This window comes from Dama dama, chromosome 20 (assembly GCF_033118175.1).
Source record: "Dama dama isolate Ldn47 chromosome 20, ASM3311817v1, whole genome shotgun sequence".
Classification (NCBI taxonomy): Eukaryota; Metazoa; Chordata; class Mammalia; order Artiodactyla; family Cervidae; genus Dama; species Dama dama.
In genome coordinates, this window is record NC_083700.1 from 102,174,281 (window position 1) to 102,201,579 (window position 27,299).

The 27,299-nt window shown below is 41.3% G+C and overlaps 1 protein-coding gene across 4 annotated transcripts in view; it reads right to left on the bottom strand.

Moving 5' to 3' along the window:
- The window catches only part of NFYC (nuclear transcription factor Y subunit gamma), a 62,368-nt gene extending 35,802 nt beyond the window's left edge, over window positions 1-26,566 (bottom strand). Inside the window, exons 1-2 of one of the 4 annotated variants that reach the window (XM_061122258.1) lie at window positions 11,256-11,356; window positions 9,366-9,426 (exon numbers count right to left, since the gene is read on the bottom strand). The gene's annotated coding sequence lies outside the window, so the exon portion shown is untranslated. Of the gene's footprint in view, window positions 1-9,365; window positions 9,427-11,255; window positions 11,357-26,349 lie in introns of those variants that run through there. The other 3 variants (XM_061122257.1, XM_061122256.1, XM_061122259.1) reach the window with 3 other exon arrangements.
- Between the last annotated feature and the right edge of the window lie 733 nt (window positions 26,567-27,299).

Below are 27,299 nucleotides of genomic sequence, written 5' to 3' on the forward strand. Positions count from 1 at the left end.
TTTGTGCTCAAGGTCACATGCAGTAAATGGAGGAGCTGGAAATACAAAAGCTCTAAAACTCTGTTCTTGATTTGGTACAGCTTCTTCATTCTCACTTCATGTTGCTTTAAGGTGCGTGTATATGCAAACTATTTAGAGATATGAGCAATCTCAGCTGTGATCACTGACTCAAATCCTTAACCCAAAAGATCATTTTAATCCACTTGTTCCCAAAATCTCTGTGGCAAACATGGAAGAGAAGATGCTCATGGCACTGCTATCTCCTATCATACAAACATCCTTAATTCTCTGCGTCTCCTTCCTTGCTCCCTCACTCTCTTTTCTATTTTATCATTCCCTCTTGCTTGTCTCTAGGAAAGTCAGTAGCACCTATGAATACTCAGCTGCAAACAGTGGGGGGCAGTAAAGTACAGGGTAAGTACATAAAGAAAAATCTATTGGATTTTCTATTGAAAATCCATTAAAATCCATTTTCTATTTGAAAATCTTTTGGAGGTTCTTGTTCTCTGGCTACTAACTTGTCACTTAACTTCTTGAGGGCTCTGGTCACCTCACAAGGCAGCTGCAGCACACAAATGGGAAACACATGTAAAAAGGCCTTGAAAAATACCAAGCATCATATAAATGTCATATGGCATATCAAAATCACTGCTCAGAGCTAAACAAGTCATCTATCCTGGTCTGACCAGTCTCAAACACAGTACCACACCAAAAGACCAATCTCCCTTACATACAGTAACAAGTAACCCAATTTGCTTCTTTCTCTAATTTAGACTACTTAAGAGTTTCCGGAGTGCAAAGTCAGATGCATAGAAACAAATGCACTGAGAAATCTTCTTCCACTTCTTTTATAAACGTAAAATAACTTAAAGCCCTTTAAAGTTTTAAATTCAGAATGAATATACTAGTTCCAAATAAAGAAATCAAGATAGATATGATTAGGTACGCTCTTAACTTAAATCCTTGGGAATGTCAATGATCAGTAGCTATGCAGGCTCTCTCTCTAGACAAATCCAAAAAAACTAAAATTCTTAGAACATGTCTCCTTGGACACCTCCGACTTCTGTAAGCAGGGAGTATGTGGCTGTTCTGTCTTGTAGAAGGAATCTTGTTTTTTATGTTAGAAGGTGGAGGAGACCTGGAATCTAGGCAGCTTCCCATCCCATCTGGCCCCACCAACCAAGAGAAAGATTCTGTTTCAAGCTCTGAAAAGAGCCCTGGCTGCTTCTACCTCCAAGATCTTGGAGTAAAGGGAACATGTTGTGAAAGTATTAATTTTTGAAACTATCTAATGGATTGAAACCAACTTTTTAAAGTTTTTTTGGGGACTAGCACTGCTAAGGAGCTTGCTTTCACACTATGTACAACTGTAAGAAGTTAAACATACACAGTTACTGATCAGTGATCACTAAATTTTTTTCTCCTCAAGAAACCATTCCTGGCACCCAATAAAATCTATTTCTATAATTAGTGTATTCACTTTCTTCAGACACATTATTATTATTAGGCACATTATTTTTTAAGCCTAAAATTTTCATGCTCCTATTTTCTCTCCAGTTCTTATGTAATTATCTTTTTGTTTCTGGCACATCCTCAAGGAAAACATGGCTTGCACATAGTGGGGACTCCACACACATCTATTAATGAACAAACACAAGCTCCTCAAGAACTATTTTAAGATGCCAGGTACCTTTGACTTCACTCTGGGTTCTTTTCTTTGAAATGTGCATATGGGGAAATCCCTTCTCAAGTACCAAAGCTCAGCTGTGCAGTAACTGTTGTGTAGTAATACAATGGAAAAGTAAAAAAAAGGTGGGGATGGGAAGAAACCTGTTCTACTTTAGAAAATGTTAACACAAATGTTCATAATTATCTAATCACAGACTCCAGTGAAAAACAGAAGATTGTGCTGGTGAATTAATCCATCTAAAAACTGGAGAATTCTCGATTAAAAACTTGGAGGGCATTAAAAGAGTGTCAATAAGAGCTTGGCTTTATTGATTTAGCTGCATGATTCTGCTGATTCACAGACACTAAATTCTGCCCTCTGCTTAGTGTCTTTAGCACTGATTTGAAAGTTAAAAGCAAGCAAGCAAGAAAGAGCATGAGAATAAACAAATCCTCCAGGTCAACCAAACGCTGAATCTGCCACCTCTGTGTATACAGCTGTCAGGAACAGAGAATGTAAAGACCACTTCAAAGGATGCAAAGCAATGGAGATGGTTACGCTAATCGTTTGCACTTGTACATGCTTTACACTTTGTAAAGTAGCTTTCCTCCTTTGCATTATCTAATTTATTCTTCACTACAAACACAAATACTAATATTCCCATCTGACAGATAAAGAATCCAGAAGACTGAGGGACATGTCTTGGGTTATAGGGCAAGTATATGCCAGAGCCAGAACCACGACCCATATGCCCTTATTCTCAGCTCTGTGCTCTTTCATGGCGTGCTCTCCTCCCTCTTTAGAACTGGTAACTCAGCAAAGGACCAAACACTTGAGAACCTATGGATCCTCTCAGCCTGAAACATAAACCCATCAAGCCCTTTATCTTTTAGTTTTCCTGATCATCCTCCTGGAGAATATACCCTAAAAAGCCAAGATGTCAGATTCTTATATATTTCAGAGTAGAAAGTTTAAGGTTTTCAAGCTTGTTAAAGCTGCAGTTGCCCATAAAGACGAGGACTTCGGAATATCTGGTCACCAACCAAGAGTAGACATAAAAAGGTCCAGTAGATCAAGTTCAGTCTCTGGGGGAATGATGATGAGAAGTCACTATCTTTTCACAATAGTTGAGAGGAATAGCCTTAGCCTGCTGCTGCTAAGTCGCTTCAGTCGTGTCCGACTCTGTGCGACCTCATAGACGGCAGCCCACCAGGCTCCCCCGTCCCTGGGATTCTCCAGGCAAGAACACTGGAGTGGGTTGCCATTTCCTTCTCCAACGCATGAAAGTGAAAAGTGAAAGTGAAGTCGCTCAGTCGTGTCTGACTCTTAGCGACCCCATGAACTGCAGCCTACCAGGCTCCTCCGTCCATGGGATTTTCCAGGCAACGGTACTGGAGTGGGGTGCCATTGCCTTCTAGCCCCCACTTACTGGAGCCGCTTCCACTGCTGCACACTTTTAGGAGGAATCACCTGCCATAGCTACACGGGGAACATAGTGGCAATGTTATTTTAATTATGTGGCCATTCCTCTTAGAATCAAAAATCCCTGTTCTAACTACCTAACAGGGATAAAATGAAGATTATAAATCACAGCTAGGAAATACAAGCAGCTGATTATTTAAGAACACAATGACTCATCTAAAAACACTAATCTGTGTGGTTCAAGGTAAGAACTCAAATATAAGAGGTACCCAATACATACCACAGATGTACATTTGCACATCTAAGGAACACTAGAGAACAACTAACACAATTCTCACCTTGTATCTATTTGGAAATCCTTCACCTATTTCTCTGATCTTAGTAAATTTAGATAATTCCCCAACATAATGGCAGTATTCAAACTAGTATGCTATCTATTTGTACTATGTTTCATTCTGAAAAGAAAGAGTTGTGTTCACCTATCTTGTTTGACAAAAACTTTAAAAATCACTCCATGAACTGTAAAGGACTATGTTTCACACAAACATATTACATTACTTAACTACCTTCAAGGGTAGCGTTATGAGCATCTGGCCTGTTAATTACCAGAAGAGAAATAATCATGGAGTTCAGGATATAAACAACGGAGTAAGGTGGCTGGAAACTTACCACTATTCCTCTAATGAAAAGGTTCTTATTGCCTCTGTTAGACTCAGGATAGTTACAACATACCTAGCCTAGAAATCTGCTAAATCCTACAGATGAGGCCATCCTATTCCTGGTAATGTACTGTGTGTGCTGCTCTTCAGTGTTATCATGACCATGTGGATATAAATTACTTGCTAAGTAAATGTTGCCAAATTCCTACTGTGTATTTATGGTTGGCTTCATGCAGAACACTGCCATTGGAGGCTTTACAAAGCTAACAGTGATAAGATTAGGTGGATGCAACTTAGGGAAAAAAGTCTTTGCACTGGATGGAGATGTGTGTGTATACTTAAGAAGTTAAACAAGAAAGCCTGAGGTTATGCATCCACACACATATACATAAACATATATACAACTAATCTCAAAAAGCTACTGCATAACTTTTCAAGGAAATATTTGTACTTTTTCAGAAAAAGTGAAGGCCAGATCATAGGGCAGCATTTCTAATCTTCTTCATATCAAGGCACACACTGAAAATGTTAGTATTACCTTTCTGAATATTTAACCTATGGGCTAATACTGATGGCCTTGCTCACTTGAACCTGTGACAAGATCGTGTATCATGCATGGCACTCCACCATGCTCATTTCTAGATGTCTCAACTTCAGGGTCCAACCTTTCCTGTGTTTCCATCATAGACACAAAGCTTTATTCTTCTGGTCCTCTGTCCATCCTCTCCCTTGATTTTCCATCCATTCCCCAGGTTCAGTTATGATCTTGATGAGCTTAAATTCCAAACATATTTTACCAATTCTGGTATTTCTCCAAAGCTCCAGTCCTGCTTGCTGAACATCTCCAACTGGAAAGCCACCCAGAACTCTTAACTCCTTTTGTCTAAAGTTAAATCTATCTTCTTCTTTCCCCAAACCTGCTCCTTCTAACTTTTCTATTTCCATCCTCCAGTCTCCCAGGCTTGAAATCTGAGTCATCCTAGATTCTGTTCAATTCTAATTAACTGGTAAACTCTGTAATAACAGTGTCCATCTCCTGACCTTTCTTCATATTGCCACTATCTCTACTCAGGTTCTCATCTCTTCCATGGAATAATAAAAATGATGGATAACAGCTAATGCTACTCATTTAGGACTGTGTGCCAAGTATGGTTCTAAGCCTTTTACACTGCTCTTTTACCCTCACAATAATCCTATAGGTTGTGAACCTAGTATGTGAACTCACTGCATAATGTTTACTATTTCTAGGATCCTCTGGTCATTTTTACAATTATATTTAATGAATATTATAAAAGCATAGCTCTGATAATGTTATATCAACCTATCACCCAACATTTCCAATGGTTTACCATTATTAAGGAGAGACAGTTCAAATTTTTCAGCTTCGCAGTCAAGGCCCTCCAATATCTGACCTCAACTCACTTCTGAGACTTCTTTCTTTTGCTACTCCCTCGGGGCTTCCCAGGTGGCATGAGTGGTAAAGAATTCGCCTGCCAATGCAGGAGACATAAGAGACATGAGTTCAATCCCTGGGTCAGGAAGATCCCCTGGGGTAGGGCACGGCAACCCACTCCAGGAGCTTGGCAGGCTACAGTCCATAGGGTCGCAAAAGAGTCGGACACGACTGAAGCCACTTGGGACCGACGGACCTATCCCTAACTCATCTCCTTATGCGCTATGCAGACAAGACCATTTACTGCTCTCAACCCACACTATACCTTTTGAATCATGACCCTGCTCCTCCTGTTCCCCACACCTGAAGTGCTCATGCCCATACCTCCAAGTCCAACACCCAGTTAAAATGCCTTCCCTCATTCCTAAGCCAGAGGGTCTCCCCTCCTCTGAATTCTGTGCCTTTTGCTTGTACTTTCCATATCAGTTTCATACACTTGATATACATACATCATCTGTCTCCCCTACCTGACTGTTAGATCCTGTAGTGTTACAAAAACTACAGTATACACCAATTTTATCTGTATACATTTTCTGAAATCTCCACATAAATGAGACATGCATGCAGGTGAATTAGTGAAAGAAGTATAAAGCATTCAACTTTAGTATTTTCTCACAGGGGCTTTCCCGATGGCTCAAGTGGTAAAGAATCCACCTGCAATGTGGGAGACACAGGAGATGCAGATTTGATCCCTGGGTTGGGAAGATCCCCTGGGGAAGGGAATGGCAACCCACATCAGTATTCTTGCCCCACGAATTCCCTGGACAGAGGGGCCTGGCGAGCTATGGTCTATAGGGTCACAAAGAGCCGGACATGACTGAACTGCTAACACAAATACACACAAGAACTATATAGCATAGGTAGATAAAGGAAAAACTCACTGTGTCTGGATATTTCCAGTTAAGCAGGTTTTCTCTTTAGTTTTCTGTATAACTGAAACTATGGAGACAGACCAAAATGACAGAACTTCCAAGAAAAAGGATAACCAAGTGAATCAGCACTGCTGTTTGCTGTGGTTATTTTTATATATCCTTTCTTCCTCTGAACTAAGGAACACAAGGTCACAAGCTATGTCATGCCACTTTAAAGTTAAACATTTACAAGATTTTTTTTTCCTTTAGTTCTGCCTTACACTAGAATTTATCTTCATTTCTTATCCTTCAATTGCCCTTTTCCACTGCAGAGTATAGAGTTGTAACTTAGTTTACAGTAAATACTCTTACAGAAAAACTTTGGTCAACTACTGAACAGTGGAGTCTGGCTTTTAGATGCCGAGGGGAGAGACAGGAAGATATGGGTGATAATGCAAATAGAATCTAAGTTCTAAAGAGCCAAGCCCAACAGAGGTAGCAGAAAGAACCGATTAAAAAGAAAACTAAGCAGACATGAAGTAGGTATCATCCAGCTGTGTCTACTATAATTTTCAGTCACAGTATACCTCAAGACTTAAATATAACATGAGTTACATTATTCAAGCTCTTGTTCTTCCAACAAACTATATCTTTTGTTCAAATATATGAAGGTAGTTAAAAGAAATCCAGCCACAAAAGGGAAAAATTAAAAATTTTCAAGTACATTATGGTCTACCGGAGAATATATAAAATAAAAACAAAAATCAAACCTACAACTACCCAAACACACATATGCAGGTATACAATACTAATTTTGCTGTCAGTAATGATTAAAGTTGGCGTTGTTAAAATGTTCCTTTGGAAGTATATACACAATGATTTCTATTCAGTCTTGGCAAATGCTTAAAAATATCCTAGGATCTTTGTTTATTACATACTGGCTGGCTTTAAGGAACCACTTGAAGAACCAGGCCCAAACTTGTTTGGGGATTAGCATGTTCTTGAGGTGTGTTAACAATAACAACAAAACTAACTGGCATGCAGGCATTGTATTTGTGTACCTTTACTTCCTTGCAATGAAAAGAATGCATAGAAGAGACCCTGCTCTCTGGGACAGTTCAACCAGGTGGGTACCATTAGCTTCCCAGCTGACTCTCAGCCTTCTGAATAAGAAACTAACTGAGGCCAGAGATCTTCAGATCCCAAAACGACAGTAAGTCTGCTGCCACAGCAGACTTTCTTAACCGACAGACTCCACATGAAGACTTCTGAACGTCTTCCATGGTCCATTTTCTCTCTGTTCCTTCTGTATTCAAACAGCAACCCTGTACAGATGTACCCAAAAGGAAGACAAATATGAAACATAGTAAGTAATAACAACCTAGAGGAATAAAAGAAACATTGAATGAACTGAGCTGGAGTTCAATCTCTGACCACTTACTAAAAAGCTGAAAGACTAAGACAACTAACCTCCCTGGACCTCAACTTTCCCACTTCACAAGAAGGGAATCAGGCTAGATCCCTAAATAATTTTCACTGTGATAACTTAAGAGTATACACACTCTGTATGCATATTTCATTGGGAATAGGGACAGGCAAAAATAATGTCTGTCATGAAGAAGACCATGTATGAGTGATTTGCTCTAAAAGTGCCTTTTGGGTTACTGAAGCCTCCACGAAAGTACACTGCTTCTTTAAAAGGAGATCCCGGTCTTCTTTTAAGAACAAAAAGTTCCCAGTGACCATGATTGCTATCTTCAAACATACACATCCCTGAAACTAGAATTTTATTTGTAGGGTCAATGCCAATTTTGCCAAACCTTATTTCATAAAAATGACTCTTTCGGTGCACAGAAAGGAGGCAGACATCAATGCTGACTGACCATGCCTGAGAGGAAGTGACTTAACAGGACCGGAAATCAAATAGATTATAAACCATCCACCACCACCCACCCCCACCCCGCCCCCCCTGGGGGGGGGGGGCCTAAAAATAGATGACACCAGGCATGTAAAATGGGTGAGAAAGAAAATCCCATGAGTTCCCACCATTTACCCTGGAATTGTATCTTACAATAGGTATTAACTGTGAGAAATTTATTCCCGCATTTATATTTTGATGAGACCAAGTATATTTTTTTAAGTCTTCATCCGAACATTCACTAGCTTACAAGTTTGAAAACTGACATAAAAGAGATCATATGACCACTAAGCAAACGAAAAGTGGCTCCCGTTTACTTTATAAATATTTGGTGCACAAACTAAAAGTGTAACCCCTTCCTGTTAAACATCTGCAACTATTACAACTTACCTGAATTATACTGCAAATCTTAATATACGATTAGAACAGGTTTGCAGTGTTTATTCTGAGAGGTCCCTAAATCTAACAAGGGTTTTAAAAAATCAGCATTCTCATTTCATCTTGCTCTAAGATATCCTTGATTTTTGACAAAAGAGTTAAAATTCTTCCATAGGAATCTTGGTAAAGGAATGTTTGATGGTCTCAATGTCTGTATTACATGGGGTCCTATAAGCATAAACAGGAATATGCAGGTGAAGGCATGTGAAGCCAGTTTACAAAGAGATGTGTCAGGTTTAAACAAACTGTTTTGTAAACATATTAAAATAATAGCATTTTCTTTGATGCCACATCTATCTCCATAAGCATTTAACCCATGTTTGGATTAGTAACAACTAACATTTATGCAGCACTTCACAGTTTACAAAGCACTCTGACATACATGATCTTATTTGAGACTCACCACTAAATAGGAAGGCGCTATTTTTAGGTTCCATTTTTACATGTGAGGAAGCTGACACTAAATGGCTGACTTGCCCAAGCTCACAAAGCTGGTGATAGCAGAACACACCATCTCCTGCTTGTGCTAATACACTATGCTGCCTCAAATACTGTAATCAGAGTTAATAAATATCCAAACCTCAGATCCCATTTAAGCCTCTCCTCTACACATGCACCCACCTCTCAACCTAAGTTATAGTTAGCTCTAGGTCTCTGTGCCTTATGGAAGCAGAGTTTTCTTCATTTCTCTAGGAAACATTTATCTGGCTAAAGTGTTAAATGAGATCATAGTAACACCATTCAACATATACTGGAAAATATCTTAGTCACCAGGGGCTCTGCATAGGCATGTCTATGTGCACTTTCTCAGGCAGTAGGTCAGATTCTCAGGGACCATGACCCTAAAAAGGTTAAGGACCCAGGCTAGAGGTAGTATCTTTCCAAGAAGCTAAATCCACAAAGTTCTTAAGTTAAAAAAGGGTTTTACCTAGGCCTCACACTGTGAGCCACTTACCTTCTGCCTCCCCAGCTCCAGGCCTTCTCCCAGGACCAGTAGGGTCATTCAGTATCTACAACTGTTTTTTAAATCCCATATTAAAAACTGGAGTAACTGGTAACATATAAATCAATGACTTGTAAAAAAACAAATGTAAACTAAAATAACAATCTGTTAAAACATAATCTTTAACACGTACTCCTTTCTCTTAGGACTTAACTTCTCAGAATGACCGTTTGCCTTTTTTTTTTTCCGTAAAGAAGGACTGTTTTCTTACCATAAGCATTCCAATTTCCCAAAAGAAGTTTCACAAACATAACTACTTTGAACTCCTGAAATACCATTCTTCACTAAGAATCCTCTAGATTACATAGAAGACAAGGTAGCATGCAAGGAATTCTGAATGTTAGGCAGTCCACTCAACCATCATACCAGAAGGATTTAAAATTTTTTTGCTGGGGGGAGGGAATGAAGAAGAGTGTGAGAGAAAAATGAACACAGCCTCACTGCTGTATTGCTTGAAAAACTCCTAATCGGAATCTATAACATAACCCTACTAACCACTGGACTTGAACATCAGAAGTACAGCTTCTTTTCATCTTAAATAGAAGCTTTTCGGTCCAAAATCTGCATAAACAAACTTTGTCCTTCAATCTTTCAACTCCTCGGCAGTTTTTCAAGGTCACTTTTCCGAGCAACGACAGAGGCCTGTATCTAGCAACTTTGACTGCTATACCACTCCAATTCCAAGAGCCCAAAACCTAAACCCCCATCAATTCTCTCAGGTAAATCCTTTATTCAAGGGGAAGGCAAACTAGCAGCCTCCAAACTTCTCTAATAGGGTCTGCTCCTTTTCCCTACCCAGAGGCTGAGTGCTGCCGGTTCACTGCTCCATACTAAGTCTGCTGCAGAAATGTTCCAATGACCTTCATTCCATATTTTCAAATAAAGAAAACAAAGAATTGCTTTTTGGAATCAAGTGTCTTACAGATCTTAGTACATAAGATGGAAGATTTCACTAGTCACAAGAACAGGCTGGTTACCGATTAGCCAGCAACCTACATTAGTTTCATATCCCTGAAGGGGGTCGGGGGGGGAACCAAGGGCAAAAGACAGGGCGACTATACCCTTAACTTTCCTATTCACAAACTGTAGGTAAAATTAGGATTTTAAAGATTTCATATAGAAAATGAAAAGCATTCTGCTCACATCATTTTAAGGAACCAAATCAACACCTAACAAAATGTGTGAAACTGGTGGAAAAAGATTTGTTCCTGTCACTGCCAACATAGTGGAGGTGTTTCTAACCGGCATTCTAAGCTAAAATGTGCATTTTAAAACAAAGGCTGTTCATTAACTGGTACTTATTAGAACGCAGAAGCAGACAGGTAAATCAAGAAAGTTATGGGAGAATTTCACACTGGCATGTGGGCCTTTACCATTAGAACCTGCATCCCAGTGCAAATCATATTTTCACACAAATTTAGAACAGCAATGGTGCTACTTCCACCTCTGAAAACACAAATGTCAACAAAGTGCAAGGAAACAGAAAGAGTCTCACAACAACTCAGCTTATTCTATAGGAAAGGTTCAGTGCACTTGAACAAAGGAAAATTATTTGGAAAACAGTTAAGTTTACCGAAAGCAAAGAGAAAGTGCTTTGCTTCTGTGCACCCCTGAAAAATGATTAGCCTTCCTTCACGTACCTGCTCTAGTCAATCCTCAACTAGGAAAAGAAATCCTAGTTGAAGGGCATGCAAAATCTAAACAGAGCAAGGTATTCTAGGTGCACCAAAAGGTATGCATGGAATGTAAAGTGGCCATTTTCTGAAACAGTGCAACTTGTCCACACTCTCTGAAGCTAAACAGTTTCTACCATTTTAACACAAAACAAAGAATTAAACTTACCGGGAACTGCATTAATTTTACATGTAGTTATTTATATCTCCTCGGACAGGGAGAATTTAAGTCACTCCTATCCCTCCCCCCTCAAAAGGACGGAGGAAACAAAAGGCAGCAGGAGATGCAGAAACCTGAGTCTGGAATGTCCACTCCAGTGAAAGCCCGAACAGCTGTCCCCCCACCCCCCCAGCAAACTATTCGCCATTTTTCTTTGTCTTTCAGCTGACCCCTGCCTCAGTGAAAAACTCCGAGGCTCCAATGAAGCCTTGCAGCCTCCTTCCACTTTAACAGTCAAAGGCATTCAATCTAGCATGCTATTTGACACCAAACCTTGCCTCCAGAGTGGTCCCATTGGTTGAGCTGCTTTATCAGCTAAGAACACAAAGCCATGATTGGCTGCTCACGTCATCAGTTACCTCCTTTGCACACTTCCTGTTTTAAAGTTACCTTGAGAAGCAGAACAGGGGTCAGATCCAGACTTCAAACTACAAGGAACTTAAAGCTTCAAAATGCCTGGCAAATGCACAGAGCAGATGCACTAGGGCCACATGTGCTTCCAAAACAGAAGATTCTGAAATTTTAGAAGTGTTCTTAAAATCACCCGAAAGGGTTGTTACAGTTCCCACCCAAAGGATTTCTTATTGGCTGTCAGAGTTCCATTTAAAAAAATTTAAGGTAATTTAACTGCATCTGATTGGCTATCAAAGATGTCTGTAAGATACTGCTACAGGATCCTATGGCAGTAAACCAGAAAAGCAATGTGCACAAGGTTGGAAAGTTGTGGCTTAACTATCTTCAGCTCTCTGCTGAGCATTAACAGAAGAAGAAAAAGAAAACTCGGTGGGCTAAATCCAATGGCTCCAAAGAAAATACAGCTTCTTTAAAGTAACAAAGAGTGATATCCATGGTCTGCATAGAACAGTCTGCAAGATTTCCAAAAAGGCATCTGTCATTATGTCCATGGTAATTTCAAAAGCACACATTAGTACCAGGACAAATCACTTTATTTTGAAATGCAAATGAATCTAAATATAAAAATTCTGTGATAATGTGTGAAGTTAGTGACAGGGACAATGGTATTTTCAGAAAGTCCACCAGGAACCCAAGAGAAAAATATAATGACAAAGGGGGAGAAAACTGGCAAAGAGTGAACATTAGTGAATATACTGTTTAAAACAATATAGTTTGATGGGTTAACTAATTTATTTAGGGTGGTTACAAAATATTGCTGATAAGCTTTCAATATAACAGAGTTTTGATATCAAGAGGATAAACTTTTCTACCACATTTTTTAAGAATAAGCAGCAGGGCTGATGAATTTTAAGTATCGTGGTTACTGAAGACATTCTGGGTACTAAAGTTTACCAGTGGTGGTCAAGGATGTGTTATGGATTACGTGCCCAACTATTTATGTTTTACGAGAAGCCTCCTAATATGGTGAAAATCAGTTACCATTTTTTAAAAGTATTCAAATAGAAACATCTCACTATTACCTGAGTCCTTTAACGATCTCCTTAGATTTACTTCCTCTCATAAAAACAAAATATCTCAGGACTAAACAACACAACTGTTTTGCCAGACAGATGAGATCCTTTCTAGAAATTCCTCAATTTTACATAAGAGGTCATTATAGACATATGCAGAGATCCAGCAGTTTCCTGAAGATGAAGCAAGGCGGACGGTCCAATCACTTTGCCATGCGAAGTTCTCTTAGAGAAAGAGTGAGGTGCAGAGACGTTAAGCAACTGGCCCCCAGCCATTCATCCAGGATTTAAACTCGGGGCCCAACCAGGGTGGTAGCCTTGCCACGGCACTACAGTGCTTACCAAGACGTGAAGCACCCCAGGCCTGAGTCCAAGGAGATCCTCAGGGGTCACATTTACAGTCTTTCATTGGTATCTACGGGAGACTGGTTCCAGGAGCCCCCGCATTTACTAAATGTCAGCTGAGGATGATCGAGCCCTTTATATTAGATGGTGCAATACTGTTGACCCTCTGTATTTGTGAGTTCAGTATACACAGATAGAGGCTGACTGTATGCATAGATAGCATTAGTCATCACATCCAACTTCATTAATTTAAAAATTAGGAATCTGATTGATGTTTAATTTCATCTGTTGGTTAGAGATCCAGTTAAGTATCTGACAAACAGCACTCCATAATTTGATACAAATTTTATTGCTAAACCACTAGAAACATTTAACCAGTAGCAAATCACATGTATAATTTATAAGGACTAGAAACAACTAAATCATTAAAAACATTATACATTAAAATATTAAAGAACTGCATGGCAATTTCACTACAGCATCTAAATAAGGGCATAGTTACGCTAACAGAGTGCACTGTGGGACGATTCCTGAAGCTACACAGAGTTAAGAGGTATTGCAGTTCTTTTCTGAAAAGTTTAGATCCTGAATAGTTACCAACTTTGGAAGAGAAGGCAGAAGGCCAACAGGCCTGTTGTGTGCCTTATTCACACTAGAGCCTCGCTTAACCTCATAAGACTGGGGGTCAGGTCAGCTGCAAGGAAGCAAAAAAGCTGCTTTGAGGGGTGGGAAGCAGAAGAATATGCTTATTCACATCAAAACAACTAAACACCTGGGAATCAGAAACAGCTAGTTTCAAATTCACATTCCTCTACTTAGTAACTGTATGACACTAGACTAACCCTAAGCCTCAGTTTCCTTATCAGTAACATATGGCTATCACCATCTGTATCACTCTAAGAATTAAATGAGCCAGCATATGTAAGGTATACTGTACTGTGTCTGAACAAGCATTTAAAAAAAAAAAAAGGGAAAATACTAAAGGTCACCCAATCTAAATTCCTTGTTTTACATAGGGGTTAAAGTTCAGAAAGGCCTAGCTCCTTAAGGCCCCAAAGCTACTAAGAAAGAATGTCTTTTTTATCTCCAGCATACCCTGCAACCCTGCAGAAAGCAACTCCTGAGCCATAAAGGGCAGTGTAGGAGGACTACCAGCTGCTACTAAAAATCTTCCCCAGCTTTATTCTGGAAATCCACGCTTTTCACCACCAATCCCGGCTGAGGTCTGGTTATTGTTCCAAAAGTCTACCCTCTGACTCTGCTTTTGATGCACCAGATTAAACCAAACATGCCCCTTGATACTTTGTGACGGTCTTTGGCATAGTTTTTATTAGTTCTTGGCAGTTTGCAAGAAAACACTTCAATCCCTATTTCACATCAACAGTCACCTTAGTAGAATTCAAGCCACCAGTGGGGGTTTACCAGGTGGCTCAGTGGTAAAGAATCCACTTGTCAATGCAGGAGACGTGGGTTCCATCCCTGGGTTGGGAATATCCACTGGAGAAGGAAATGGCAACCCACTCCAGTATTCTTGCCTGGGAAATCCCATGGACACAGGAGCTTGGCAGGCTACAGTCCATAGGGTCTCAAAAGAGTCAGACATGACTTAACAACAAGTGGGAAGAGAACTCAAATTACCCTAGAATTTCCATCTGCAGTCTCACTCAGGATAGCTTTCTCTAGCTTATCATTACTGTGGACCAAGAGCCTCTGCAATTCTAACTCACATTCTTCCCCAGTCCTGCATCTCAGGAGCCTCTCACCAGACAATTGCATCATCTTGCCCTAAAAACACCCTAAGATAAAAACCGGTGCATCTGGTTACATGGGTCAAACTTTAATGCTTCCAAAGAAGGCAGGGTGGGAATTGATGCTCTTAGTCAGAAAACTGATTTTAAATCACAATTACCTACTTACCAGCTTTATAACCTTGGCCAAGTTACTTAACCATCTCTGAGATCACTGCCTCAAGTGTAAAATGGAAATTAAAAAAGTAACACCAACTCACAGAAGTGCTAAGGCTTAAATTTGAGATGAGTTACAGCACTCAGCATTAATACCTGGCTTGTGGTAGGTGCTCAGTTAATATTTAAATATACACTTGACTACAGAACCTATCACATACTGAATTACTTTTTACCACATCTCTATTACCAGACAAGGACTTCTTGAAGGCAGCAACTGTGTCTCATTTATATCTACATATATCCTTGGTGCTCAGAACAGAGATATAAATCAAACCCTAACCTGGCCTAAGACTGGTTCCAAATAGGAAAAGGAGTACGTCAAGGCTGTATATTGTCACCCTGTTTATTTAACTTACATGCAGAGTACATCATGAGAAACGCTGGGCTGGATGAAGCACAAGCTGTAATCAAGACTGCCGGGAGAGATATCAATACCCTCAGATATGCACATGACACCACCCTTATGGCAGAAAGTGAAGAAGAACTAAAGAGCCTCTTGATGAAAGTGAAAGAGCAGAGTGAAAAAGTTGGTTTAAAGCTCAACATTCAGAAAATTAAGATAATGGCATCTGGTCCCATCACTTCATGGCAATTAGATGGGGAAACAGTGGCTGACTTTATTTTTTGGGGCTCCAAATTCACTGCAGATGGTGATTGCAGCCACGAAATTAAAAGACACTTGCTCCTTAGAAGAAAAGCTATGACCAACCTAGACAGCATATTAAAAAGCAGACATTACTTTGTCCACAAAGGTCCATCTAGTCAAGGCTATGTTTTTTCCAGTAGTCAAGTGTGGTTGTGAGAGTTGGACTATAAAGAAAGCTGAGAGCCAAAGAATTGATGCTTTTGAACTGTGGTGTTGGAGAAGACTCTTGAGAGTCCCTTGGACTGCAAGGAGATCCAACCAGTAAAGGAAATCAGTCCTGGGTGTTCACTGGAAGAACTGATGTTGAAGCTGAAACTGCAGTATTTTGGCCACCTGATGCTAAGAGCTGACTCATTTGAAAAGACCCTGATGTTGGGAAAGATTGAAGGCAGGAGGAGAAGGGGATGACAGAGGATGAGATGGTTAGACGGCATCACTGACTCAATGGACATGAGTTTGGGTAGACTCCGGGAGTTGGTGATGGACAGGGAAGCCTGGCGTGCTGCGGTTCATGGGCTTGCAAAGAGTCGGAGACGACTGAGTGAATGAACTGAACTGAACCTGGCCATAGTGTCAATGAAATAATAAGGAGTAATGGGGATTGAGGGGAACTGGAGAGTGCACACCTCATCCAAACGGGCAGCTCCTGGGGAAGTGCCTGGTGGTTCAGTGGTTAGGACTTGGCACTTTCACTGCGGGGGGCCCTGGGTTCGATCCAGGGTTGGGGAACTAAGATCCCACAAGCCATGCAGCACAGCCAAAAAAGAGGGGAGGGGAGCAGTTACTACTCAGCTCCAACTGATGAGGGTCATGGGGGAATGCTGGCCCATCGCAGTGACAGCTTCAGATTCAATAAAAGAAGCAAAAGCCAGATCCTGGACACACAAAAAGTTGAAGCTAGCACAACTCCTGATATAGCATCCTGAAGAATGACTAAAGAACCAGAGTCACGGCAGCAGCTGGTCTCAACCACCATGACAATGCCTGCTAAGGAGAGGGTCTTGCTCAGTACCCAGATGACTTGATCTTGGAGGTTACACGGTATTCCAGCAGAAGCAAAAACAGCAGCAAAGAAACTGGGCTCTACAGCAGCCTGAACATTTCATTGATGGCGTCCTGAATTGGCCCCTTTGGACTAGTAAGTAAACCCAGGGTCCCAGGAAATATCAGAGACGAGAACATCTAGAGAAAAATGAACTTTTCATGTGTTGAGATGGGCAAACAAAGCCATTTTCATTTGACTATTAAATTTGTTGTGTGCCTTATTATACACAAAGCTGATGAAATGGACATATATAGCAGTTTTGCACTGATGCTGTTATAGGTTCGTGGGACTGAATTTTTTTTTTTTTTTTTTTTCAAAGAACACCTTTAATCCAAGTAGCCAGAATCAAGCAGCATTAGTATTTTGGGTTATATACTTTTAAAAGCTTTTCTTATGTAAATGAGATATGAGGTTAAGTTAGTTCCCCCAAATTAGATAATCCATAAAGTTTTGTAATCTTTTCATTTAAATAATGTGAATAATTTCCCCTATCAAATAAAGACCTACATCCCTTCTAATAATTGAATGACATTCCACTGAATGGATATAATTTTTAATGAGTCCCATATTAATGGATAATTTCAATGTCTTCAATTTTACTCTTAACCACTGGACCACCAGGGATACCTTCAATTTTAAAATATTGTAACTAGCATCACAGAGAACATCCACTACGCCGATTCCTTGCGTCACTACCCTCATTATCTCTTCCAGAACCCTTGGAACGGCTTCATGAGTAGTATTATTTTGTTTGGTTTAGAAAAAAAGGAAACCCGATTGTTTTAAATGATAAATCTTCACATTTTCAAGTTTAATTTTTTTTTAAAAATTATAAGCAGATCAAAGAAAATTGAGGGCTGCCAGACTGTAACTTCAGACTCTTATTTTTCACCTGACTTGGTCCTGAAAAACTATTAGCTATTTTCCAAATCAAAATCACCTTCAAGTAAAAAAAAAAAAAAAAAAAAGTATGTCAACACATTTTTCAAAAAATCTGACAGATGTTCTGAAGAGAATCTCCAAAGAAGTCCCAGAAACATTCTGAGCAACGGTAACATCATTAGAATAAGGAACATGGTGCTGGTGCTCAGTAAAGGGCTGGTCAACAAACAAATGAATAAAATAAACCTAATAGGTGAGACCACAGGTGGATCATAAATTCTCAATTATTTGTGTTTTAAGAATAAATTATATTCTCCAAAGCATAATGAAGACCAACGGATGGTAAACTACTCTAGAGAGACCAGTGGTTAACGATGCATGGAGAATAACACAGTGCCTGATGAACAGTAAGTGCTCCAAAAGACGGAGACTGCTTCTGTTAATACTGCTACTGGCAATGGGACTAGATGATCTTTGAAATCACATAATCCCTAAGAGTCTATGTTAGTCTGGAAACATGTAAGTTCCCAGAGAAGTCCTTTCCCACTACTGGCCCAGCTAACCTATACAAAGGATTCATTTTTTATTCATAAACTCTTTATACCAGAACTGCTCAACTGGGCTCTACTCCACACCCATCATAACATGAAATGCTGATCAAGTGTTCTCACAAACAGGGTTTCATGGCCCAATAAGTTCAAGAAACACTGCATACTGTATTCTTTCTCTTGAAGAGCTGTACATGAGCACAAACATTCTCAATACTAATTATATAGAAAAGAAATGCCTTTGGCCATTATTTTGTCAAGGATCCTTTTTTCACCCCCAGAGGATACTTACTAGCATTGTGTAAGAACTAATGTTCAGTGAAACAGTTTGGGAAATGCTGCTCTAGGCCAACTTACAAATTTTAGTGGAATGAAAAGAAGACTACAGGCAAGTCTATTCTGACCATCTTCCAAAACGGTTGGGAGTTTTACACACATTATGGCATTTCCTTTTTTCATGACAATGACACTAAATATCACCATAAATAGCAATCCTCTGCCTCTCAAATAATTGCCAACCAAGTATGCTTTGCTTTTAAATAGGCCCCAACTTTGTCATTTGATAATGAGCAAATTCTAAGCTACTTACCTTCAGGGTACAATAATAATTTTTGAGAGACTTAAGAAAAACAAAAATGTTCAACTGTGGAGATAGCATGTACTTTCTTTTTTCTCTTTTAAATGGACAGATCATGCCACAGGTGACGGGATATGTTTTCTTAATACTGGGCAAAGAATCCCACTTCATACAGACACAGCAATGGAAAACTTGCAGCTCCTGAGGACAGGGTTAACAGTAACTAGGGACTCTGAAAACCCTCAGTAACTCTAACAAATGTAAGGCAATGATAAGATATAAAATACTCTACACGCCAGTATAATTTCCTGTGAGTCACTGAAGCACTATTGAAGCATTGCTCAAGATCACTATTTTAGCTTATATTCATGAATGTGTTTAAGAATAATTCTTGAATCTGATTTATAACAATATACTGTCGATTTTAAATGGAGGGTGTTCATTTAAATAGGATATCTTATGTACCTTGAACATAGAGATTTGAACCTTAATTTAAACCTTTTCTACTGGAAACATTCAAATGCAAAGGTTAGACCAGTCCCTCTGTCTAAACTGCACCTTAAGTTTATCCATGAGAAAGCACTTACTGTATAAAAGAAAGTACAATGGATTTAAATGAAACCTGCAGACAAGTAAGAACTTAAACGAAAATGAAAAATGGAAAAATACAACTCCCACGCTGAAAATGAGCACAGAGGTAGCCTTGCGGCTATCAGGTGCATCACAGCTAAAACACGGATAAGTGTGGAAAGGGTAAATGGAGAAGTAAAGAAAGCTGAGCATGGAGACAACTAGAACCAGCAATTAGAACATGGAGAAGTAAAGAAAGCTGAGCGCCGAAGAACTGATGCTCCTGAACTGTGGTGTTGGAGAAGACTCTTGAGAGTCCCTTGGACTGCAAGGAGATCCAACCAGGCCATTCTGAAGGAGATCAGTCCTGAATATTCATTGGAAGGGCTGATCCTGAAGCTGAAACTCCACTACTGTGGCCAACTCATGCGAAGAGTTGTCTCACTGGAAAAGACCTTGATGCTGGGAGGGATTGGGGGCAGGAGGAGAAGGGGACGATGAAGGATAAAATGGTTGGATGGCATCACCTACTCGATGGACATGAGTTTGAGCAAGCTCTGGGAGTTGGTGATGGACAGGGAAGCGAAGCCTGGCGTGCTGCAGTCCATGGGGTCGCAGTGTCAGACATGACTGAGTGACTGAACTGTGGAAAGGGTGCAGCAAATTTTGCAACCTGGCAAAAATTTCTGCAGGCAGGGAGATTTTTTTCCTGAACCATTCTACAATGTTGTCTTTCTGCTTACTTTAAAGAAAATGTTACCCAGGTGACTACAAATCAAGCTGACAGTCCTACTTCAACTATTTCTACAATTAGAAAAAATTTTAAATGAATATAATGCAAGTCTCTTTCTGGACATAATGATAAAACTGGTTGTTCTGATTTTAACAACCATTACTCTTTGGCAAATATGAAAACACTTTCTTCTCATAAGAACCATGACCACTCAGCACCTGGGGATTAACAGAGGGGACTAGGAGACAACCTAACACTGAAACAGGCTTCTCTGGTGGCTCAGAGGGTAAAAGCGTCTGCCTGCAAGGCGGGAGACCTCGGTTCGATCCCTGGGTGGGGAAGATCCCCTGGAGAAGGAAATGGCAGCCCACTCCAATACTCTTGCCTGGAGAACCCCGTGGACGGAGTAGCCTGGTAGGCTACAGCCCATAGGGTCCCAAAGAGTAGGACACGACTGAGTGATTTCACTTTAACACTGAAACAAATGATCCTACAACTTTGTGCATTTGTAAGTAATACTGACCTCACAGCAGTCCACTAGAAATCAGCTCCTAAATCACAACGGCACAACTAAATCAGACTATTTCTTTCATGTCAAATGCTTGCCCCACCCCATCCCCCCACCATGTAGAAATCCTATGGTACATAACAGAGCAGATAATTACAAGCCTCCTCATCAAGGAAGCTCTAATTGGCTGTCAGGCAGATTTTACACTATTCTCAAAAAGAAATTACTGTGTTCTTTCACTCATTAAGGCCCATTCAGTGACAGGCACCTACCATATGCTACTGTATTCATTTTTCATTAAGTACTCTGTAAGACAGGTATTACTATTAACCACAACTTTACATAGGAAGAAACTAAGGCTCAGACAGGTTAAGAATCTGACCCCTAGCTCCACAGAGGGTAAATACCTTACAGAGAAGAATTCTTTCCTAGGTCAGACTCCAAGGTCAGCAGCTACAGCGGCCCTCCCAAAGACACTCTTTCTTTGGCCAAGGTATTTTAAAGCCATTTCCTCCTACAATTAACCTATTAATATTATATTAGGTGCTTTGAGCCTCTGTGGGAAAATACTAAAATGACCTTGTAGCCTTCCTAACTAGTCACAGTACACGCATGCAAAACCAAACAAACAAAATGAAAAGAGAGACTAAGACATCAGATAACTCGCAGTTTGCTTTGGGCACAAGAAACGGAATGGGAAAGTGCTGGCTAAGGAATGTTCTTAGGTTGTATGCCTGAGGCTGGAATGAACCTCAGGAAGGTCATCTGTGACCTTAATAATGTTCTCTGCTACTCTCCCTCCTGTGACTGAGGCACACTTGTCAAAATACAGTAGGTTTCTTAAAAGTCATCTCTGCCATCAAATCAGTGCTTCCACAGGCGAGGGAATGCTGTCCAGCAGAATAAGCAGTGGCCTGGGAATCCAGTGACTAGGAGACTTGGCTCTACCCTGGCACAGAAATGACCTTATCAAGGTCACCACACTTTTCAGGACTTTAGGACAAAGGGGTGTGCCCCAAAGAACCAAAGGCCACTTCCTGAGCTAAGATGCAAGAGTTTTTCTTTTTCCCCTAATATTCTAAGGAGTCACTAGAACACTTTCTAAGAGTAAGGGCACCACTAATTGTGTTAGAATTAAGAGTTATAGACTAGGACTTCCCTGGCGGTCCAGTGGTAGAGTCCGCCTGCCAGTGCAGGGGACATGGGTTTGATCCCTGGTCTAGGAAGATCCCACACGCCATGGGTTACCTAAGCCCCTGCACCACAACTACTGAAACTCCTGAGCCTGCGCACTGAGAGCCCGCACACCGCCACTAGAGAGAAGCCCTCCCATAGCAACAAAAATAAATAACTTTGAAAAAAGTTTCAATTAAAAAAAAAGTTAAAGACTTATGCTTAAATCTGGTCTCTGCCACTTACTTGCTGCGTGATCCTGAGCAAATTATTCAACCCTTCAGTTTCCTTATGTAAAAATTAGGGTGATAGTACCTATCTCACACTATGTGAGGATAAAACATATTATTTAGACCCTTGTTGGTTCAATGTAAAAGCAATGAATAAAAGGCAGCAAGGAAATGGCAACCCACTTCAGTATTCTTGCCTGGAGAATCCCACGGACAGAGAAGCCTGGTGGGCTGTACAGTCCACGGGGTCGCAAAGAGTCGGACACGACTAAACGACTTCACTTCACTTTTCATGACATTCCTGAATTTTACTCATATGGCTTTAGTGGCTCAGTACCTCTGAACTAAGAAATTTCAAAACTGCCTCAAAAAGACACCAACCATGGCTTATCTGGTGGCTCAGATGGTAAAGAATCTGCCTGTCATGCAGGAGACCCAAGTTTGATCCCTGGGTTGGGAAGATCCCCTGGAGAAGAGAGTAGCAACCCACTTCCATATTCTTGCCTGGAGAATACCACGGACAAAGAAGTCTGGTGGGCTATAGTCCATGGGGTCGCAAAGAGCTGGCCATGACTGAGCAACCAGGCATACAGCACACACTATGGCCCTGAGGTAAGAGAGGGGCTCCAGGTTGGACATTTACAATCATACAGCCTCCTCTTTCCCTGGAGAAGGAAATGGCAACCCACTCCAGTACTCTTGCCTGGAGAATTCCAAGAACAGAGGGACCTGGCAGGTACAGTCCATGGGGTCGCAAAGAGTTGGATACGACTGAGCGACTAACACACACACACCAAGTATTAGTATGATTTCTGCTTAGAAGACAAAGCTGATGTTCACAGGTTTTAGTATAAACTCAGACCTCCTGGGAGTTCAAGATTTCTAGGGTAGTTAATTCCAAATGATAACAAGGCCCAGCGATTGGCCATGGGTTAATGTAGAATGTAGGGCTTCCCAGGTGGAGCTAGTGGTAAAGAACCGGCCTCCCAATACAGGAGACTTAAGAGAAGCAGGTTCGATCCCTGGTTCAGGAAGATCCCCTGGAGGGCATAGCAACCCACTCCCGTATTCTTGCCTGGAGAATCCCATAGACAGGAGCCTGGGGGGCTACAGTCCACAGACTCAAAGAGTCAAACATGACTGAAGTGACACAGCGTGTGAGACGTGTGCGCGCGCGCGCGCGCACACACACACACACACACACACACACACACACACACACACACACACACACACACACACACACAATGTAGAAGGTATGGAGGCGAATGCAGAAAGATGTACTGGTGCTGAAGAGCTACCACCAAGAAATGCTTGCTGAATAAAAATGATATATGTATATGCCTGTCCTTGTAAACTTGTCCAGATTTGCTAAAAGAGACTAGGTTATGGATGTCTTAACAGTCTTCATATTTGATTCACTTGATGCCTCAGCCAAATGAAGCTGAGATGACCAATGTACAAATGCATGGCGTCCTATCTGCCCTCATACTTTCGACACTCACCTTCCACACTGCAATGTCATTATAAGCATGAGGGAGGGGACCCTCACCTAATTATATAAGACTTCCAATTCATTTGAAACCTGAATTTAAATGTTTCCTTGAAAAATTGGAATTGCAAATATTCTGTTGTATCCAGTTTTAATTTACATGCCATTGAGGATAAGAATATCCTACAATCACCCCAGTCTGAAGAAGGCACTAGGTTTTTTGATAGGTCCCAATGTTTGGAGACAAATGTGCTAAAGAATGGTGATGTTGGAAAAAGTTCACCAGTGAGCTCTTTATGCTATGTACTTGGTAGTTCCTCACTGCTTGGCATTAATCATTTCCATATATAGAAAGTCGATAGCAACAATATTTTGAAGCCTGGTTTTAAGAATGCAGATTCTTAAACTTTCTGCACATATTTCCCCTATTACCTACCTGGGTTCAGAAAAACTCCGGCAGTTTACTATGTAAATCTCTCCCTTCACAATAGAAACTAAGGGATACAATTTAAACACCTAATTGAAGACACAATATTCTATATGGCTATCATTCTTTAACATTTAACATTTAATGTTAACAATGTTAACATTCTTTAACATTGACTGTTTTGGTCTGAACAGTACAACAAACTCTTATTGTAATTATTCAAATAAATACAAATTCTTATTCAAATTCTCCCACTCAATACATCCCTAACATCCAGAAGTCAAGGAAAAATGATCCACTGTGAAATGTAAAACTACCTGGGAGTTTTGACGTCAGGTTTATGCTGATAGCAAGACACAGCAGGTAACACACGCTTTGACATCAGGTGACTTGAATTTTAATCCCAGCTCAATCACTGAGTAACACTGGAGAAGCTACGTAACCTCTCTGACCTTCAATTTTCTCATCTGCAACATGAGGATGATAATGTCTACTTAACAGGAAATGTGTTAAATGTATTCCAAAATGTCAATCCCCTTCCTCTACTACTTTCCCCTTCTGTCTTGAAATTTTAGTTGCATTCACAAAAAACTGAGAAATGTGAAAATCACAGGAGTTTCTTGAAAACAGAAATGTATCTATCTAAAGTTGAAAGAACCACCTAAAATAGACAAGGAAAAACAAGTTAGAAAAACAGAGGTTTAACAAATGTGTTTCCATGATCTCCAAACCTGAGGAACAAACGTAATACAATCCAAGTTACTACAATTCAAAGAAGAAGGAACATACCCCCAACAAGCTGACTCTTTTTAACAATTCTCAATTTAAAAAAGAACTTTTTGATATATGAAACACACAGAGTTGACAAACCCTGTTACATAAGACAAGATGCAAGATGCTATGCACTAGCTTATTTTCGCTCCAGGCTGCTTATGAAAAAAAATTTTCTTTTAGTGTGTATAAGGGTGGGTGTGCTTTTTAGACATATATAAAAGGAAATAAATGCACCAAGACCCAGGATCCGTCAAGCGCTATTCCACTAAAGAGGAACCTAACAACATCCTTTCAAACAAACAATTGCCAAGTATCTGATATCTGCTATAAACAGTAACTTTGGAAACTTGGAAACTGAGCCGATCTGTAACTTTCCTAGAGCAGTAAAACTACATGTGTGTGTTAGTCACTCAGTTGTGCTGGTCTCTTTGTGACCCCATGGACTGTAGCCCACCAAGCTCCTCTATCCATGGAATTCTCTAGGCAAGAATACTGGAGTGGGTTGCCATTCCGTTCTACAGGGGATCTTCCCAATCCAGGGATCGAACCTGGGTCTCCGTACTGCAGGCAGATTCTTTACTGTCTAAGCCACAAAACTTCTTATAGAACACCTAAAACTAGCAGCAAGGTCCTGAGACCCCATCATCTATAAATAGTCTCTTAATATGATTCCCAAATCTGAAAATGTTTCCCCAAATGCTTCTACTTTTTCACTCCTACAGATCTGTCACTATTAAATGCTGTGCCCCCTAGGCTGGGCATTCTGTTATTAAGAACAAGCACACCTATCCAATAGATTGCCTCCCTCTCAGCCTGATTTGTTTACTTCCTCCTCACACCATAACCACAGCCCCGACCTGGGAACTACGAACTCCAGGGTTTCACCAAAACCTGTATTTCAGCACTGGCACTCTCTAGCAAAATTCCTGATCTGATCCTATTGTTCATCGGATATGTCTCTAGGGCCCTGATGCCCTCTCTTTCTATACCATGCTCTCAGATTTGTCATCTGTGGACATCAGGGTCATTCCCTGTGTTATACTCCAAGTCTAGCACCCCTGGATCTCAAAGATCCTCTTAACCTGTAACTCAGGTTTCAGCGTTTCCAAGCCTGGCACCCTTGTGGCTTACACGCCCCTATCCCAGGCCATGCACGTTCCACGGAGGGCACCTCTGGAATTTGGAGTGCCTCCCACTCCCAGCCACGCATAGGATACTCCTTAAGTACTCGCCAGACATCACCCTCTCTCCCGGCTTAAGGCCTCTAGGCTCGCCCCCAACCTCCACCCCACGCCTGCGCTGTAACTGGTCATCGCCCAGCAGCCCGAAACCAAGACGCCTGCTTCCCCACAGCCTCTGATTCCCTGACAACCCCTAGGCCGGAGCCAGCGCGACCAATAACGTGCCAGGTCCTCGGCCTCCCCGCCACCGACCAATCACGAGCGAGCCCCCCCGCCGTCGCCTTCCGCCAATGGGAGAAAGCCCGCGGGCCGGGCCGACAAGGCGCACGGACCCCACAAGCGCGACGGCGGCGGGCCCAGAGAGAGCACAACATGGCGGTGGGCAGGCCGGACCGAACTACAGCAGTAGCCACGCGAGGGAAGTGAGGTCTCCGCCGAAGGCGGGAAGCGCCGCCCCTCCCCCCGCGGCCGCCGCTCACCTCTCCCCCTCCCTCCCGCGGACGCTCCCGCACACTCACACGCCTCGGCTCAGAAGTCCAGGGAAGAGCAGGAGCCGCCCCCGCGCTCCGGCGGAGTCGGGCAATGCAGAGGCCTGGGCACGACGGAGGGGAGGGGGAAGCGTGCGTCACGGAGAACGGAGCGCGCGCTAAGCCGGGGTACAAACAAGATGGCGGCCACGCCGTTTACACCGTCTCCCCCCGCTTCCCCTCCCCCTTGGCGCCTTGGCTCTTAGTGTTTTTAATGCGCAGAAGCTTAGTTGCTTGAAGTCTCGCGAGAATTGAGAAGGGGCGACGACTTGGTGAGGCTTGAGCCATCTGACCCCGCCCCCTTTAGAGGATCCAGAGGCACCTAGCGGAGTCATAGATAGCGTGTTCAGTCTTTGTGGACCTCTGCTATGGTACGCACGCTTTTGAGTTCTAAGATCTAAGTGAATAGATAGTTTTTTGGGGTGTTTTTTTTTTTTTTAATTTAGGAGGTAACAGCTGGAGGATGGAGGGCGGCATGGAGAATGCCAGATTGAGCGCGCCGTTAAAGAAGACAGCTGCCAGCACTGTAAAAGGGGATTTAAAACTGTAAAGATATACTTCAAAATAAAGAACAGCAGTCTCCTAGAATGGTCACCTTGTAACTTCACGTCTATATGCACATTGTTTTTGTCACTTGAATGCAGAATTAAAACTTGTTTAAAAACAACTGGAAACTGAACTGTAACCAGAATTCGTTTTCATACTTCACCGCTTTCATCTCCACAACTACTTAGTCCGAAGGCATTAGCATTATTTCTGTTTTACTGGTGATGAAGTTGAACCGCCAAAATGTTAAATAACTTAATGAAGGCTCCGCAGCTGGTTAGTGGCGAAACTCAGTTTGAATAGTTCCCAAATCTGTATATAAATACATCAAATATACATTGAGTAGAATCATCCACAATAAAACAGTGTGCACTAGGTTGCAAGCACAAATAAGA